Here is a 19072-nt window from a genome sequence, read left to right as displayed (position 1 = left end):
ATTAACACTGGTATCTTCATATACAGTACCACCTTGTATGTATTCTAAGATCAGTAAGCTGAATTAGGTGCTTAGTGGTTTGTCTTAAATGAAAAAGTCAGAAGCTAAAATTCATACTAGACTGTAACTGGATGGTATATTCTAACACCATTATACCAACTTGCAAAACAATGTTTGGAAGGGCTGATGACTAGACTGATATACTGTGTATATAGTATTTCTACCTGTTGTATGCTTTTTTTCTACTGAAGAAAATAGATTGCTTAGAGTGGGTATGTTTTAATACACCTTTTAATTTCACTCTTTTCAAAGTTCAAATGTGATCTGTTATTAATAAAAGATTGTGTTCCATATCTGTCTGTATGCTGTAGTTGTTAAAGCTACTGCAAACCCATTGACCAGCAGCAGCACGCAACTGTAATGTGTTTAATGATGTTGAAGCCCAAACCATTGCCATGTAAGGCTGTCCTCAGTTTTACATTCCCCTTAGCTTTTATAATGGAAGGCAAGGAGCTTGAATGAATTGGAGGTGTTATTTACAGAATAAATTTATGGATTAAAACTCCACGTAGCCTAGCATTTATGTGTGTAACACATTGATGTAGAACTGGGATGCTTTCCTCTTATGCTGTAGCTGTTCAGGGAATTTAGTTTTCTTCCCCACCTTGAAGCCAAAGCAAATGCCTTCGCATCTTCCCTGTCGCCTGGTGGGCTGCTGCCCAGACAGGTACCTCGCCTCTCCTTGGTAGTGTGTTCCCACCATGCATGCCACAGAGCAAGCAGCAGTGTTGTGCTTTGCTCCCACCTCCCCTGACAGGAAAGCTGCTCCTCCTCGAGCCCTTTTTTGCACATAGCTGATGGCAGTCATATGAATGCCAGTGCTACCTCAGTATCTGAGTTTAAAACTCAAAGTGCTCCTGTGGGAACCTAGCCCCATGAAAGTCAATAATTTCTTAAAACCCAAAAGCCAGCCTCCTGTCACTAGAGAGGGTAGTGGCTGACAGCAATAACCAAAGGAGGATGGGTGCTTGCAGAGGGAGCAGGGACCCTGCTCCTGTTTGATATGTTCCTGGCTCTATGGTAGGTACCTCTATGTACCTGCATGCAACTCCCCCAGTTCAATTTCTTGTATTTCAAGACGGTTCACTGACTGCCTAATGAAACTGTATTAAATAACAAATGGTAAAGCCATGCTCATGTCAATATATGGTGGTTACAAGGCAATATACCTCCTAGCAGAGCATGGCAGTCACGGCAAGCTTCCTAAAGGTGCTGACAGTGAAACTTCTCATTAAAGAAACAAAACTGTAATTTTCTTACTGTTTCCTTCGACTTCTTTTGAGACCAATAAGGGTGTCATGTTTCATTAAGCTGTACTTAATCAGCCTCTCTTTATAGCAAATTCAACCACAGACCACTTAGTCTCTCAAGTCCTGTGCCACTGTGATTAAACACGTGGCCTAGCCTAGCACGCACCATACCCTTCTATTTCAAAGTCCTCCAAACAGTGAGATTTGAGATATTTTAACTCCAGCAGTATTTGCCTGAACTGCAAAAGAGCTGTAAGACCACATAACAGCCGTCTTTTCTGTGCCTTGTAATAAAGGTGGTGCACGCCAGCTAGGCAAGGGGAAAGTACACTTATAAAATGCTTTTAAAACAGCTCAAGCACTGCTTCGCCAGTACATTCCTTCAGTGCCTAATAATAATAGCACATTAGCTTCTAATTAAACATGAGGCCACACTCATGAGTCTTTATTTTCCATGCCGTCTTTCACAATAACAGGCACCAGCTATGCATTACATAGAAGGCAGCACAGCTGGCACTGGGGAAAAAGAAGGGATTGCAATGACATGCTGCCAGTATTGGAGTGGGTATTTGTCCCTGTGAACCAACCTTCCTTCAGGGCAGGAGGGGTGAATGGGGGTGCTAAATTAGCACTAATGCAGCAATTACAAATTACTGTTTTGTAAAGGTCTCCTGGGGGTGACTTTCCTGATTGTATATGTGTGCACTCCTCTGACTTAGCTGAAATCCTAACAGAGCTGCTGACCTAAAGCTTACAGGCATTTCTTTGCCTCTTCCCAATTTTAGCCATGTTCTTTAAAAAAATACCCCCAAAATACACAGAAAGACTTAATGGCAAGATCAGGCTTTGTCACTACTTACCTACAACCCCCCAGCCCCTACCAAAACCAAAAAGAAAGCCCCAGAGCCTACCATAAACGCACACTCGGTATCATTTGACTTCTTTTCCCTAGCTGAGTTGGCAGGTTGAACTCAGCTGCCCCAAGTCTGAAAGGAAACCGTTCCCCACACCTCTTTTCTGCCAGCTTCCCTCCCTCCACTTCAGCTCACGCCCTGAAGCAAGCCAAGGCAACCGTGTGAACCACCTCTCGATCCACAGGCTCTGCTCGCTCACCCGCCAGCTCCAGCCCTCGCAAAAACCCCTAAAACGTGCGCAAAACCCCGCACGCTCGGGAAGCGGGTTTGAGAGGTGGTGTGAAGGCACAGAGGGCTCCAAGGAGCTGAACCTTGCTCCAGCTCCCCCCGTGCTGCCTCACTGCTCCCCGGCAGCAGCAAAGGCTGCGAGACGAACGTAAGCGCCTCTTGCTCGCCTCCAAAATCAGGCAGAGGTTGCTTGCAGGGTTTCTGCGTACACCGTGCTCGCCTGCTTCCTTAGGGCTTCCGACCGTGACCCCAGGTGGCTATTTCAGCCCAGGGGGGTAACAAAGACAGGAAAAAAAAGATACAGCGAAATGGCGTTAGTGACCATAAGCTTCACCTTTTGATCTCTAGATGTGATTTTTCAACCTGGACCCTGCCTGCATGCCTGCAGTAGCGTAGTCTGGGTTTCTGCCAGCACCCACTGGTGCCAGCTCCCCGTGCAGAAGGTGCCTCCCACCATCCCCATTCCTCACTCCTCCACGCCAGCCTCCGGGGAATAGCACAGCCCCTGGTGCGTTACCTGTCGCCACACCAGTTTGTTCCCAGCACCCGGTAGCTTTATTTACCTGCTACTTAGCACGAGGTGCTGCAGCGCCATGTTTCTACAGGCCTCGAGAGGACTTGACAAGCCTGCCGTTCAAACACGCTCGGCGGCGGCGAGGGGAGAGAATTGCTGGGCGATTGCAAAGAGGCCTGGAGGCAAACCTCAGCCCTTTCATTCCTGCCTCCTCTCTTGCACCACTTTGGCTCTGCTTGACAGGGTTGCAAGAAAAACAAGGCGTGTGGGAGCTGCTCTAAACGGTCTCCTTTAGCGGAGAGGTCTGGGGTGGGGGGTGTGGGTGGGATATTTGCTCTCCTCCACGCTCCTTTAACCCCAGCTGGGTGGCTCAAGGTGCAGACTGGCTCACGCGCGTTGCCAAAAACCCAGGCGAAGCCTTCCAGCGCTGCAGTGCTCTGCTGCAGGGGTTCAAACCTGCCCCTGGGCCCAGCTGCCGATCAAATCCCCTCGTCCCTGTGCCTTGGGGAGGGGGCATCCAGCCTTCCCCCTTCCCTCCCCGCCTCAGACAAGGGCGGACTTTCTTCAAGCAGGGTTGATTTTGATCTGTTTCTTTGAAGGATACCCACACAATGCAACGCAGAAAGAGCGCTCGGCTTCTTTATGCGAGTCCTGGGGCTGAGGTAAGATGTCAGCCACGTTTCGCCCGTCCTGTTCTTTGGCCAAAACCGCCTGCACGTGCACCTAGGTCTCTGCGTGAAGCCTTCGACTGCTTTTGCAACGCTGGTTCGGTGTTGGGGAGGGACGGATCGTGCAAGGCACCGCTCTGCTCCCTCCCTTCTCCCTGCTTTTGGGGCGCGTTTTAACCCGGGGGCTACGGCAAAACGCCAAATGCCGGCACTCCTACCCCCCGACCCGAGCCAGGGAGACGTTCGTAACCCAACGCAAACGCTGATGAAACGGAGCAGCGTAACAGCGCAGGGAGCCCTTTCAGCAGGGGAGGCGGCGGAAGGCAGATCCCAACACGTCGGGTCGCTGCGGTCGCTGGGCGGCCGAGCGTCACCGGCTGCCGGCAGCGAGACGCGGGGCTGGGCGGCAGCGCCTTGGGAGGCTGCGCCGGCGGGGAGGCAGGCACGACGCCCGGCTGGGCTGGGAAGCCCTCGCTGCCACACCGGGGAAGTCCTGAGCTTGTAGGGAACCACGTGGCCAGGCGCTTGAGCAGGAACGGGGTTAAAAAAAATAAAATAATAATAATAAAAAAAAAAAAAAAATCACTGCTGCCACCACATTATTTACCTTGGGCTTTTGAAACGCTGTGGGGGAGGCTTTCAGGCTTTTCTCGGCAGTTATATAGAGCAAAGACCATTTAAAAGCTAATAAAGAGCAACTCGCCATCTATGCAGAAATGCCTGGCTCCGAGAGGCTCAACTAGAAACGTGGAAAAGCACAACATAGAAACTACAGCGGAGGCAATGACAAGGGGAAAGATGCTCTGCTCTCTTCCCTGGAAGAGCAGGCAGGAGCCCATTTGCAGGCACTGCTCCCCAGACAGGCTCTGCCCCACAGGCAGAGAGTAACCCTTGACCGCAGCAGGAATAAGGGCCCACGGGCTGCAGACTCACAACACACATGAGAGACAAATTTGCCTGACAAGTCTCCCCCCAGTCTCCATTGCCTGATCGGATCAGAGGAAATAAATCCTGGCAGAGCCAGTTTTCACATGAGTTCACGCCCTGACTCTGCCTCAACAGGGACCAGGTCCAATACATTTCCTCTTTATCTATTTAAATAGGATTCCTTTTCTCAGTCCACTAACAAGCAAAACATGACAAGTCCAGTGCTGCCATTACCGATGTCTGCCGTGTGTTTTAAAACCCCAAGTGAGACTGGCTTTATCCCAGTATCATCTTGCTTTTTGCAAAGATGCTTAGCTAGGGCACTGTAGGAGGTTAAGCAGGCCACAGTTATAACTGACATCGGGACCGTTTATCACAGTAGCTATATCCAAAAGCACATGTGCAATGGGGTTTAGACATTTGCAAAATCAAAGTCTAGGAGTTTGTATGCAGTGAATATAAAGGCTGACTTCAGCCTAACCTGAAGTCCCTCTGCCAGTCTCAGGGGCTCACAAAAATCACCAACATCTTCCTTTAAAAAAAAAAAAATAATAAAAAAATCAAATCTAATCAGCGGACTAGTCCATCCCACCTTGAAGAAACTGCTAGATGCCTTCAGATTAACTTAGCCTGACCACCAACTTCCTAAAACAGAAATTATTCCCCAGTACCTTCCTGCTTGGCCCCAATTCCTAAGCACAGCAGCGTCCCTCTGCCCAGTGCAGCTGGGGTACAACTTGTGTAGTACCTTCAGGACGGGTGGGAGGTACCATGCTTTCTCCCCATGTTGAAGCTCCTTGTTTTTCCACACAAGGACATGCGAGCCTACGCCCCAACTGAGCTCCCCTGCAGGGAGCAGCAGGGAAGAAGAGGAGGAGGAGGAGGAGGAGGAGGAGGAGGAAGCTGCACCGCAGGGCTGCAGCTACAGTGGTAACCATGGCCTGGGGGAACGGAGAAGCAAAGGGCCACCTACCACTGACAAGCAGCCAGGGCTTTCTGTTTCCACTTAACCTAAATCCAGATTTGGAGGGTAGTTTATTAAGGAAAGGGGGTACTGCTCCATCGCTCTCCAAGTCAAACCTCCCCTCACCCTTTGGGCTCCTGACACATTTCTCAGTGCACCGATTCCCAGGGAAGAAGTTTGCTTTAGTGCAGCAAACCAGGCCAACCAGCACAGATGCAGACAAGCTCCCTCGCCACAGCTACAACCTGCAGCGTGCACACCCCCCCCCCCTTTTCGCTGGGGCAGCATTTTCTTTGCTGAAAAGGTCACAGCTCTGGGACATTTCCAAAACAAAAAGCTTTGCAGAATTGGAAACTGAAGGGCTCACTTCCCCTCCTTGGCTCTGCCAACTTCAGGGAAGAAGAGGTGCAGAACCGCTCCTGGCAGCCCCTTCCTGGGTCCACGGCAGTGCCAAGGACGCAGCCCCAGACACGCTTTCGGCGCAGCACCCTTTCTTTCTCCTCGCAGGCCTGCCAGCACTAGGCAGCTCTGCGGCAGCCCTTTGCCCTGGGTGGTGAGCGAACCCCGGCAGCTTGCACGACATGTGCCGGCACGCACCGCGCTACAGGTGGCTCCGGCTCACCGCCGCCTGCCTTTCCAACACGGGACGCTCCAGCCCAGACGAGGTTGGCTGAGGTTTTTTCCAGCCAGCTTTTTGGCAGGGAGGCAGCGTTACAGATGCCGCTGGACTTTCTCCATTCGTTTCTCCCCATTAGGAATAAAACAGCTGCTCCAGCCTTAAGCCAGGGTAAAGCCCGACGGTGAAGGCAGCGGTAATTAGCTGTGCTGGCAGCTCACCCAGCAAAGCAAAATGGCTGGGTAGTCATCACTGTGCCAGTGGGGAAGCTGAAGCCTCCGTGATCCTCTCCTCCTTCCCTCGCCTCTCAATTAGTTGCCTCCTTCCTGGAGGAATTAAAAGAAAAAAATAAACTAAAAAGCCAACACAAACAGAGAGGAACACGCTGACGGAGATGTGTGCCTGAAAGGGGGGTGCCCCGTTTCCCCCCTGCCGGGGTGCATGCTGGCAGCTGAAAGGCAGGGTTGAAGCCAGGTTGGGTAGAGGGTGCAGCTCCCTGGCAGCGGCCCAGCCAGCCAAGCTCGTCCTCAGAAAGGGACTGTTGTGCCTCATAAAGTTTTGGGGGCAGCGGGGCCAGCCCCCTTACAGAGTCTCTCCAGGCTGGAGTGGCCCAGGAAAAGCTGCTCCAGGGGAGGCTGTCGTTCCTTTAATGACAGCAACCTGTTTCCAAGGGATTTTACACATCTGAGTCCCGTTAAAACCAGAGGGACCCCAACCTAAGGGAGTCGGCCAGCATCACGCTCGAGACCTGCAGGCGGCTGGGTCCGCTCCTTCAGTGGAGAGGCTGGGCTGAGGGGATGCACCACAGCACCCTGCTGCATCCCTCCAGTCGACACCCAGAAGCAGCCCCACAGGGCTCAAAGTCAGCTTATTTCCATATAAAATTCCCAGAACTGTGCTCTGAGGTGTGCCACAAGGGGCCCTTATGCGTGCCACGAGTTTGTCCCCTCTGTGAGCTCACGGGCAGGGCTCTCCCTCGTCCCCTCTCCCTCTGCTCGATTACTCCAAAGCAGCTGGTGTCACGGGTTGGCGCAAGCGTCACAACAAGGTGGTACGGCATCCCAGAGAAGGACCCGACCTGCCAGTCAGCCCCGTGGCAAACACAGAGCGACCCCAGCTGCTGCTGCATCCCTGCTGCTGTTTGCGAGCAATTAAGAGAGACATGGGACAGGGTGAGGCTGGGCGAGGTAGGAGACCAGAGGCAATAAGGACAGGATCTCAAGTTATTTCAGCTTTTTAATGCGGCTCTTTCTTCACTGTGATCACAGGGACGGTCGGGTGCCCGTACATGTGTACCTACCTACACAGGCACACGCGCTTGCCTACCCACACGCGCAGGCTTACAGGTGTGCACGTGCCTGCTCCCTGCCTGCACACGTGGGCATGCGTCTGCACACACGCATTCACAAATGCAATATTCGTTTCTTATTTTTACAGTGAAAGTTAGCCACTTTTCAAGGCAGAGAGCTCTCAGACCACTACATCCACCGAACTCACCCCAGCCCAGGCCACTTACAGACAGGGCTGTAATTCTTTGCTTTCAGAAACACGCTACAAAAATGCAAAAGGAGATGGCAGTAATGCACCGCTGCTCGTGCGATGCTTTGCTAACCTAATCCCACGGACCACTCGGTACCACAGCAGTTTGCAGCTCTCCCCTTAAGCTACTGCATCCCAGCTCCCCGTCGTTTATCAGAGCATCCTGATGGCCTAAAGCTGTTTTGGGGTGTATCCCTCAAGGCTGCCAAAGGTTCGAGCCAGACACATCACAGCACCACCACAATCCTGTAATCCACCCCTGTGAGATACGTCTGCTGTCAGAAAGAAATCAAATCCTGGCTGCAAAAGAAAGAAGAAGAAACGTCCACTTCCACAGCCATGAACACTGGTACAGTTGTTCCCATTCAGGTATTCCCAACGCAGTAAACACAATCTAGACCAGACCAGCATTCCCCAAATTCAGTGTTTTGCCTCAGAGTTTCCCGTGTTAAAAACCTAAGGAAGAATCAAAACATAATACTGATCTAAGCGGTTAGGAAATAAAATGCTCATAGGGAAAATGCCTTTTGCATCCCAGTCACTTACCAGTGTCCACATTACCTATAATAAATATTTAAATATTTCCAGAATCCTACACTGTTCTCAAGTTACCTTTATTTGAATATTTATACATACAGACATGTTTTTTATATTTTTTTTATATTTACACACACACACATATATACATGTATATATATGAAAACCCTTGAAAGCGTTTATTTGATCAGTCTAAAGACACGCTGCCTTCGGATTCTGCTGCTACCTCCTGTTGTGGCAGAATAAGTTGTCTTTACCTTCCCTCTAGCAGTCACACGAGATACAGGATACAAACTCCTACAGTTTCCTCTACTTATTGACAACAGCTCCAACCCCATCCCATCCTGACAACCCAAGTCCAAACCCAGCAGCAAGGACTGGGGTCCAATATGGTACATGTGGCGGCTGCTGCTCCTCCATCACCAAAACCTGGAGGAGCTGGGAGCAACTTAGTTACTTTTACCTTATATCTTTGCAGTGGTTTATTCCTCCGCCTGTCCCTCAGCTGCCTTCTTCAACACACTTTTTAATAACTGTCTCTGCTGATACAGCAACAGCCTCGAGTTTACACTAAAGGGCAGTCTTTGGCCCATTGAAAAGGTACTTACCAAGTATCTCTTACATCCATTGCAGACATACGCATGCACGCAGAGCGTAAGGAGTCAGTTGCAGTGCTCGGCTGCCTTTACAAGCTTTTACAAGCAGCAATGCATCAAGCCTCCTCCTGCCCTTCTGTTGTTTTCCCAAGCTCTGTTTGTTTTCCCGGGTTTGCTCTAGGCCCTAAATATGTTCCAGATTAACAAAATTCACCGGAGACCAAGATGCAAGGGGCAGAAATTTCCAGCCAAGCAGACCACGGCCCCCAGTAAAGCTAGGTTTATTTATCTCAGCTAAAAACGTCCCCTCGCCCCCTCCCGATGCCTGGTGGGTGCCGGAGTCTCTGTGCCCAACCCCGGCCGCTCCTTGCCTGCCACATGGAGAACTATGGCTTCTTCAAAGGTCTCCCGAGCGGCTTTAATTATCTTCCTCGGTCAGATATCGAAGCTCCTCTGCCAATAGCGAGTGACGGGAGCAGACCCAGCCGGGGTGAAGCCCTGCTCCTGGGCAAGGCACTGGGCTGCAGCAGGGCACGGCTGCCGAGCCCCCCGGCAGGGCTGCCCGCAGGGAGAGCCAGCCTCAGCGCCTCGGCTCCCCAGAAAGTTTAATTTCTGGAGAAGCCCAGGCCAGCTCTTGAGAGCTGCTGGGGCTTTGGGGGCAGCTCTTGCTGCTCCCCACAAGAGGATGGGAGGTGGGTGAGCTAGAGGAGGAAAGTCATTGCTGCTGGAGAAACCTGCCAGAAGCCCAGAGCCAGCCTCAGGTTTCGGGTTTGTCCCCCACCAGTGCTTTTAACTCCTTAATGACCTTCTTGAACAACCAATCAAATCCTCCTATTTTGCCCAAAAGGCATTTGACCGACAGCAGCGATGTTGTCAGTACAAACACGTCTGTTGCCAGCAGAGTTTGGCTGCAGGTCTGAGTTGTGACATGGTTAATATATAATGAAGTTATTAATATTATATTGTGACATACTTAAGATCACCAGGTTTCCACTGAATATGTAATTGTTGTAGAGCCAAAAAATAATCCTTTAACTATGGATTAAATTTAGTCCTATTTGACATCCCATCCTTCATTCAAGCCATTAAAAGAACCCGGGCCAGGAAGCTATCGTTGTTCCTCACCAGAAATGCTCACATCCAGCTGAGATATTTTTCTAACATATACGCAAATAAGAAGTTTTGAGTATCTCTGAGGAATGGCTGCTCCAAGCTAGTGCCTTTGCGCCTAGATTACGTTAAATGCAGTTCCTTTGTCTTAGAAAGGCCATTAAGCTGCAGACGTATCTGTCCCATCTTACTTTGATGCCATTCTTGACTGCAAACTTAATGCAGCAGACCTCAAAGACAGCTCCGAGATGCCTACGTTTGCTTGTCCCTGACAGCAGCAGGAGCCAGGGGTGCTGCCACCGCAGGGTGACCCCGCTGTACCTCCCGGGTGCGTAGGTGTGCCTACAACCACTGCACACACCAATGGCCCAGCCTGCTCTTCTTTTCCTTAGGTGTGCCAGCTGCCACTGGAAAAGGTGCTTAAGCCTTGCTGTCTTCACCTCCTGCTCCTCTTCTGGGTCCTGCCCTTTTGAGTCGTCAGTGACTGAACCCATCCAGAGTTGAAGGGTGAGCCTCAGTGACTCACGGAGGGGTGGGAGGAGAATAAACACAAAGGACAGGCCATGTGTTTTAAGCCCCCAGTGCAGTTTTTTCCTCCCCTCCATGTCCTGCAGGGCTGTACCGTGTGCTCCAGAGGTTGGAGGCAGCAGGCATCTGCTCCTCTAGAGAAGCTGTTCCAGCATTTTGTGGGAGTACAGCTGCCAACACCCTCTGTAACTCAGCCTACCTGTAACCTGGCCCTGTCACTGCAGGTTTTTTTCCCCTCTCTCCCTCCTCTGCAGGACTTTTTCCTTTTCTTCTCTGCCACCTATGATGGAGGTCCCTGGAGATCCTTCTTTCACTTCCTCCTGCCTCGGCTGGGCCAAGTTATGAAGGATCTCTCTCTCTAGCAACAGTGAAGTGGGGTGAGGCACGGGAAACTTACGGATTAAATGAAAAGAAAGCCACCTGCTGAAACAGAAATATGGAGGAGGAGGAAGAAAATCAAGAAGGCAGCTGGGAAATAAAAGCACATCGTGGAATTATGCAGCATCCCTGTAACAAAATCAGTTATTCAACTACCTGTGAGGGCACCTATTTGCATTATTCATAGAGTATTAATTACACAACTCTTAATATTTTTTTTTGAGACTTTGCCATTACAGCTCAACACCTGCAGCAGGTAGCCCAGCAGCACTTTGCTGCCTCCGCTTTCCCCAACACAGCCTATTCAGTTTTGTCCTCCTGCCTAATTATAACAATTACTTTCTTATCCTCCTCTTTTATTTCCCTTTACTTGCATTGTTTGAGCCAGCTATTGCAGCTTTAATGTTCTTGTAACAAAGTTGTTCTCTGCATAGACCCCACCCAAGATGGCACCATGATATCGAGCTGGTATCAGGTAACAGCACTGCAGCTGAAATCAGCTCTCCACCAGGTGTTTTTCTGACAGCTCTGAACAAAAAAAAAAAAAAAAAAAAAAAAAAAGTTTGTGGGTTCATCGTTTTTCTCCAACTGCTGCATCTCTCCATAGCTTCCTCTTACCATCCCTTTCTGCTCAGCACATGCTGGATGAACATGGATGCACGGTCTCAGGGGCTTTCTCAGAAGTAGCAGGTGTCCCAAGGAAGGGCTCAGCCAACTGCCTAAGCACAGCGTCCCAGCTCCTCAAAGCTAAGATCCATGGCACCAAGCGTCTAAGCATCACTGAGGACTTGTGCTCACAGCCCTCCTGCAGCGGGACCTGGCAGTCCCTGCAGCGTGGGCTCCCCTCCCGCACATCCCATGCAGGGATTACCATGCAGGGGCTGTATGCAGACCACAGCAGGTAATGTGCTTACTAATTAATTATTGCAAGCTCCAAAAAAGAACCAAAAGAACACATTTGCAAGTGCTAGAAATACATGACCAAGTCAGACACTAATAAAACAGGGGGAATAGGGCTAGTCAGCAACACTTGAGCACAGTTGCTTAGGTTATTAATCAAATATAAGTTTTCATAGCCAGGTGGAACGCAGCACACCCAACTTTAGGCCTCCAATAGGCTGCAAGCGTGCAAAAGCTCTCTCAGCAGTCAGTGGAGAGAAAAAGAAGAAAACCCAGTGTATTTATTCATCCCATGTTCCTCAGACACTGAGCTGTGTCTCTGGGTGAGCTGAGTGCCCTGCACTGACTAGAGAGGGAGAGCAGAGTGCCCAGACAAACCCGGGGAACAGGGCTGGCCAAAGTAAGGAGAGCCAGATCCCACCAAGGCTGCCTACACTTTGTTGTTAAAACAGGCCCAGGAAAAAATAAGAAGCTCCTGTGACACGCCTCAGGGTATCACTAGAGTTACGAGAGGGTTTTGGTCTAGGAGCTGGAGAATTGGCCCCATGACCGTGTGTTGTAGAGTCTCCTGAGGAAGGGAGAGGATGCGACAGTAGCAGAGCCAAGTATTTCATCTGATGGCTCCTCCTAGGGCAAGTGCTATTTGCGAGAGATTGCTGTCAAAGCTAATTGTCTAATAATTTGGGTTGAGTTGACCAGGCTAATGGGCTAACACTAGGGTTAGCATTATGGACAAGGACAGAAGGAACTAAAGACCTGGGTCTACCACTCTATTAAAAGCAAGGACTAAAGACCTACAGTAGGTGCTGCTGTCTCTAGGGGTAATCAGGTCACCAACCCTTGAGCTAGCAGTGCTTCACTGGTCTCCGGTGTTAGGGTTGGGGCTTAAGGCTGCCCCGACAGAAGATGACCTGGGGTACACAGGCATGGAGGCAAGTTTCTGAAGGGCTGTAGATAATTCTGAGATTGGCTGAGAATTCCTGGGTGTGGGGATGCTCACAGCTAGAGGGATAGGTCAAATTATCATTTGGTTGTATTGGGTTTGCATAGCCAGGGTGCTACAGGGGTGGCTTCTGTGAGAAGCCGCTAGAAGCTTCCCCCATGTCCGACAGAGCCAATGCCAGCCGGCTCCAAGACAGACCTGCTGCTGGCCAAGGCTGAGCCCATCAGCGACGGTGGTAGTGCCTCTGGGATAACAGATTTAAGAAGGTGAAAAAGTTACTGTGCAGCAGCAATTGCATCCAGAGAAGAGAAGAGTGAGAACGTGCAAGAGAACCAGCCCTGCAGACCCCCAGGTCAGTGAAGAGGGAGGGGTGGAGATGCTCCAGGCTCCGGAGCAGAGATTCCCCTGCAGCCCGTGGGGAAGGCGATGGTGAGGCAGGCTGTCCCCCTGCAGCCCAGGGAGGTCCACGGGGGAGCAGATCTCCACCTGCACACCCTGGAGGACCCCACATCGGAGCAGGGGGATGCCCGAAGGAGGCTGTGACCCCGTGGGAAGGCCATGCTGGAGCAGGCTCCTGGCAGGACCCATGGATCTGTGGAGAGAGGAGCCCACGCTGGAGCAGGTTTTCTGGCAGGACTTGTGACCCCGCAGGGGACCCACGCTGGAGCAGTCTGTGCCTGAAGAACTGCAGCCCATGGGAAGGACTCACGCTGGAGAAGTTCATGGGGAACTGTCTCCTGTGGGAGGGACCCCATGCTAGAGCAGGGGAAGAGTGTGATGAGTCCTGCCCCGAGGAGGGAGGAGTGGCAGAAACGTATGATGAACTGACTGTAACCCCATTCCCCATCCCCCTGTGCCACTGGAGGGTAGGAGACAGAGAAAAGCGGGAATGGAGTTGTGCCTGGGAAGAAAGGAGAGGTGGGGGGAAGGTGTTTTAAGATTTGGTTTTATTTCTCATTATCCTACTCTGATTTGATTGGTAATAAATTAAGCTAATTTGCCCAACTTGAGTCTGTTTTCCCCATGATGGTAATTGGCAAGTGATCTCTCCCTGTCCTTATCTCAACCCACAAGCCTTTCATTGTATTTTCTCTCCCCTGTCCAGTTGAGGAGGAGAGTGCTAGAGCAGCTTTGGTAGGCTCCTGGCATCCAGCCAGGGTCAACCCACCACATTGGTATAGGTGGGTCTGAGAAAGTTCAGATCTGAATCAAACACGACCTAAAGATGGAGGATGAGGCAGGGTGCCAGCTGGCATTATCAGCACATGCTTTGCGTTGGCCTATTCTGCTGAGGCCAGAGTCAGGGTTAGGAACCACAGGATAGAAGAAATAACCTGAGCAACATTGCCTAGAAGGTGAATGCAGACCAATGGTAGTAGTAGGATCAATTAACTCTCAGCCTTCTCAGTAACACCCAACCACTTCCATTTGTCCTAAGCAAAGATGTTCCATTCAACACTCCTGGCACCAGCCTCACATTCAGCGATCAGCCAAGCTTGCCAACTCAATTCTCTTCACAATGAGGATAACTTCTGCTTTTCTGAGACCTAAACCCTGTCTTACTCCTTGTGTTAAACCTAGGCCACAACTCTGTCTGCTTTTACACTATAGTTTCCTGTACGCTAGGTGCAAACCTTAATGCCTCTTCAATGAGTTGAATCTGGCCCAGAATAATCAACGCTGGATTCATGCCAGGAGGCACTGGCTGAATTTTAGCCTTACAGAAAAATCTCATCCCACTTCTAAGCAAATCAAAGCCAATTTGCCTCCACATGATGCAACCCTTATCTTAGCCAGACAGGCTCTGCAGATGCTTATATTATATCAAACTCTTCAGCTTCTGCTCTTAACACTCTAGTCCAGTGATATTGAGCAGAACCTAAATGAATTATGACCCTTTTGCTCCAGGTGATGCCAACTCTTAGGTTTTACAGGACTACAAGAATGAAACAGAAATTACAGACCTTTGTAAGCCAGCTTGAGCCCTACCAGTAGGCTTGATATCCTTTCTTACAGACCTAGAGCTGGTACAAAATGAATGAGGACTCTTTCACTCGCATGATAGCCATCCTATTTTAAATGTGTAGCAGGACCCAGCAGAACAGAACACAAAGCCCAAGAGATCTTCAGCCCATGCTGAGCCAAAACCTAACCGTCATGCCTTCTGCTGTATTGTTGTGTTTTTTTTAAAAACACACCTGAACAAATCAAAGATCGATGTTTTCCTTCAGGACACCACCCTCGCTTTTGCTTGTTTAGCCTTGCAGGCACATGCACATATTGACCCATGTGGCTCTTTAGACCCTCACCTTTCCATGTGCTCCAGCAGCCACAGGAGCCACAAACCCCCACCCACGTGGCACCAGAGCTAATCAAAGCCCAAAGGCAGTGGAAACGCCCCAGAAAGCTTAGGGCAGGGCCAGGGCTTCATTCAACAGGAAGAGTTTCCCGTCTTACCATGAGGTAAATCTGAGGGCCCTGGTGAGAGCCTGCACAGTGTCCTCAAGGGCTTAATTATTTTTGTAAGGATGAGCTCCCAGAGGTCCTGTGCTAAGATGAGGGCCAGGATTAGGAATGGTAGGGTTTGAGGAGCCCAAGTGATTCACAAAGCTCAGATAAGCAGGAGGAGGGCTGGCATTAAAATGAGCAAATTACTTTTGGAGTATTTTGGGATAAGGCAGGGACTCCTACATATGTGTGTCTGAGCACACACTTAATGCTTCGGTTGGAAGAGCCTGTTTTCCTGCTCTAATTGGCCCAGTGGGAAGGCAGGATGGGAGCTGGTGTCACGCTGTTGGGGTTATTTAGCCCTTCTCACCATCTCAGTGAGCGCTATCTGGCCAAACTGACCACCAGCTCCACCCGCGGGGCCTTCCCAGCTCCAGCAGCAAATCTCCTTTTTCAGATTTGACTGACTCTACCTTGCCCAGTGCTGACAGACCTCAGCAGCTCCAGCATCTGGTGGTGTCTCCTAACCACCCCTTGGCAAACAGCAGCCACTCACCACAGCTGCCAGCAGCCCTCTATTACATATCAAAGGAAGACGATTGGGCAGGATTAGGGATCAAAGCAATGCATGGAAGATCTCAGTCTGCTTCTGAATCATTCAACGCTTGCAGGCTAGTATTAGAGATGGTGCCACTGGAAGCCAATAGCTCCTGTCTTTTTTCTGGGGCAGGGAGAGCTTGCTGGGACGCTATTCCATGGCACGGTATTTTTTAAATATAGTGTTGGCACTTTGGCCCAAACACTACGCCAAATGATAAATCCTGCAGATTTGCATAAGTACTGGTGTCAGTCTGGATGGCTTCTATGTAACTGTGGGGCATGTGTGGATCTCCTGGATATACAATAGCAAAAGCAAATAACTTAATAGGTCTGTTGTGAGTAAAGCCTGCTTCAAAGGCTGGAGTTGAAGTCCTGATTAAGAAAACCAAGGGATGAAGAGCTAAGCTGATTTACACATTTTGCAACACCTCCCGAGGTAGAATGAGTGCTGCTGGTAATAGCAGCAAGCGTCTCCTGGTTTGTCTTGGGGCACAAATTGTTCTCCAGGCAAACATGGGCAAGCCTAGAGCTGGGCTTAGTGTTAGGGAAAGAGACAACAGGGGCTGAAGACCTCCTTATTGTTGATTTCTCTTAAGCTTAGGGCATTACAGTGGATGCTGCCCTGGCAGGAGCTTATTCAGACTCAGCACCTGGCTGGTGCCTTGGGTTGATCAGGGTGCTGTGGTCAGCGTTCAGGCAGCAGCACCAAATGAACAACTCTTTTGTTCAGGCCCAGGAGGTCCACGGCGATTAGCTCAGGTTTACACCCGCAGAGCCACCTGCCTTCACCAGGCTATCCAGCAGCACCTTTGCTCCTCAGCCGTAGCACGTGGAGCCACTTAGGCATAAGCCCCCCACACTCCCATAGCACCACCCAGACAGGAGGCTTTTTGCCCCTTGGTCCTGCTCCCTTTTTACCCCGTGCTATTCTGCAGCCCAGACATGTCCTGACACCCACTAGACCAGACACAATCGTACACAGGGAACACAGACAAATCAACGGGGAAATTGCTTGGGAACTATTACTTCCAGAGTACACGTGCTGTTATTCGCCCCCACTCCCCCAATAGCAGATGTTGGCCTAGATGACCTCTCTGAATTTTTCCATTTCCAATTAATTTTAAAAGTCTACAATTTTTTTTTTTAGGTTAAAAAAGACAACAAAACTTCAATTAGTAAGGTTATTGTTATCTATTAGATTTGGAGAACCTCTGTCGACTCTTTGAATTATTGCCTTTCTGCTTCAGGTTAGCACTATTGGAAAGGCTATTGAAGCACATGCCTAACATGAAGCAATATGAACTATGGTTTATAAATTAACATTTTATTGCAGTAATCTTTCACATGAGTGATACCTCATTTATGTACCCCTGTCCACCTTCATGTGCAAATGTAATGCTCATGAATTTTAATAGACATTGGAAATGCTCACTGGAGTGAGAACAGACTCTTTTCACTGGCCACAAACTTAATACGATGGCACTAACATTTTTTTCCACCCTGCTCATTTTTTTGATCCTGGCTTCTTACTTAATAAGCCAGGCTGTGAACACACTGACTCATCTCTTGTTTTCTCAAAATAGTGAGAAGTTTTATTTATTTTTTTTAATCAGTAACTACCTGAGAGAAAGGAATACCTTATAAGATAAAGGCATTTAATTAGTTTGTTTGCTGTTAAGAAAAGTATGTAGGTGGATGTGGGCGAACTGCCAAGCCAAAGTGGTCTGGCTTTACTGACAGTTCAGCAAAAGAAAAAGATTAGACGTCATGGAAAAAATTACTCCCTGAACCGGAAAAGCTGGACACGGCACATATTTCTCTTCATCATCTAGCTTTGTAACAGTAAAAGGAACCACTAGCATTAGCTAACAGAATGTGCTTAGGGTATAAAAGGGCTGCAAAACAACAAAAGTGTTGCTGAATCGGACAGACTTTGCCAGTTACATGAGATTTCTTTCAAATATCTCATTTTTCATTATTATTATTATTAATATTATTATACCAAAAGCGAGTACTCGCTCGTGTCCCCAGACTGCATAAAGGCCAACATGTCAGCAGTGTTCAGGGGCACTGTGAACATTTGGCCACACTATATACGTTTCAGAGCAGACTCAGACATCAGGCTACTTTCATTTATAATTCAGAGTGCACTAAAAAGCAGAATACTTTTTGTAACCAGGTTAGCAAACAAACAGCACTATATCAATCAGCCTAATCTTGATTTTAATGCTTTTCACATTCCTGCGGACGTGAAACTTGAGATACAACGTGCTGGAATCCCAAAACACAGACAAACCCAGACAGCCCATAGAGGAGCACAAGCCTGTTTAGACTTTGGCCGTTCTTGGTGAACGCCAAATTTGCATCGCAACTGGACATCCTTTGTACTCTGCTCACAACTGTATCCTTCTGGTCCACTGCTGCCCCATGCTTGAGTTTCTGCCACATCCTGAAGTGGGAGCTCGCCCATCCGTACCAAGCTCCTCTCCAGGGACTGCAGGGCATTTCAGACAAAGCTTTCCAGCTGGCTGCTACATCAGGAAAGTCTACCAGCATGTTTTGGATACAGTGTCTTATTGCCAGTCATTCTTTACGCTTTAGATTTTGTCCCAGATAACAGCCAACCAGATCCATACCCTTCCCAAAATCCATGATTCTTTTCATAGTGACCTGGCTTATTTTATGATCACTCAATTAACTCCCACCTTTGGATTATTCAATCGGTCTATTAACCAGGAGAGATACAGAAATAGCCAGTCCATTATTAGCCGCCTCCCATTTCTGAGACGAGTCACTCCTCCTGTGTTGGAGGAACCTGGCCACCCGACTGCTTCTCCAACAGACCTCTGGGAGAACAAGATGTCTGTTTATTGCAAGGTCCCACCCCTCAGACAGGCATGATAGCTGCCTTTTAAAAACACCAATAAATAAAAAAAAATCACATCCATCTCTTCCCATACCATAGGGGTATGTTACAGATCCTCATGTTACCTTGGTTTTCCCTTTTATAATTGGAGACTTCGTGTGCATGACTGCATGAGTGCTTGCAAGGAACTCAGCGAGACAGTTTCTTCACAGCCACCCACCACCCAGTCCACAGGACGCGTTTGTATGCGACTTTCCAGAACAAATGGAACCCAATGGGTGGCATCTAGTTTTGAAGACCAGGTGTGACGTTTCCAGCAGCTGTTAGTGATGGCCCAGGGACCCGCTGGATGGGAGAGAACGGCGGTATGAACGGAGAACAGGAATTTACGTCAGGCCTGAGACCTTGAACCATGAGTAGATCAAAAATTTAAAAAATTAGCAGGTGGATGGTCTGGTCCCCAGCTCGCAGAGAGAAACCTGGCTC

Source organism: Accipiter gentilis, chromosome 32, assembly GCF_929443795.1.
Source record: "Accipiter gentilis chromosome 32, bAccGen1.1, whole genome shotgun sequence".
In the NCBI taxonomy this organism is placed as follows: domain Eukaryota; kingdom Metazoa; phylum Chordata; class Aves; order Accipitriformes; family Accipitridae; genus Astur; species Astur gentilis.
This window is presented reverse-complemented; position numbering follows the sequence as displayed.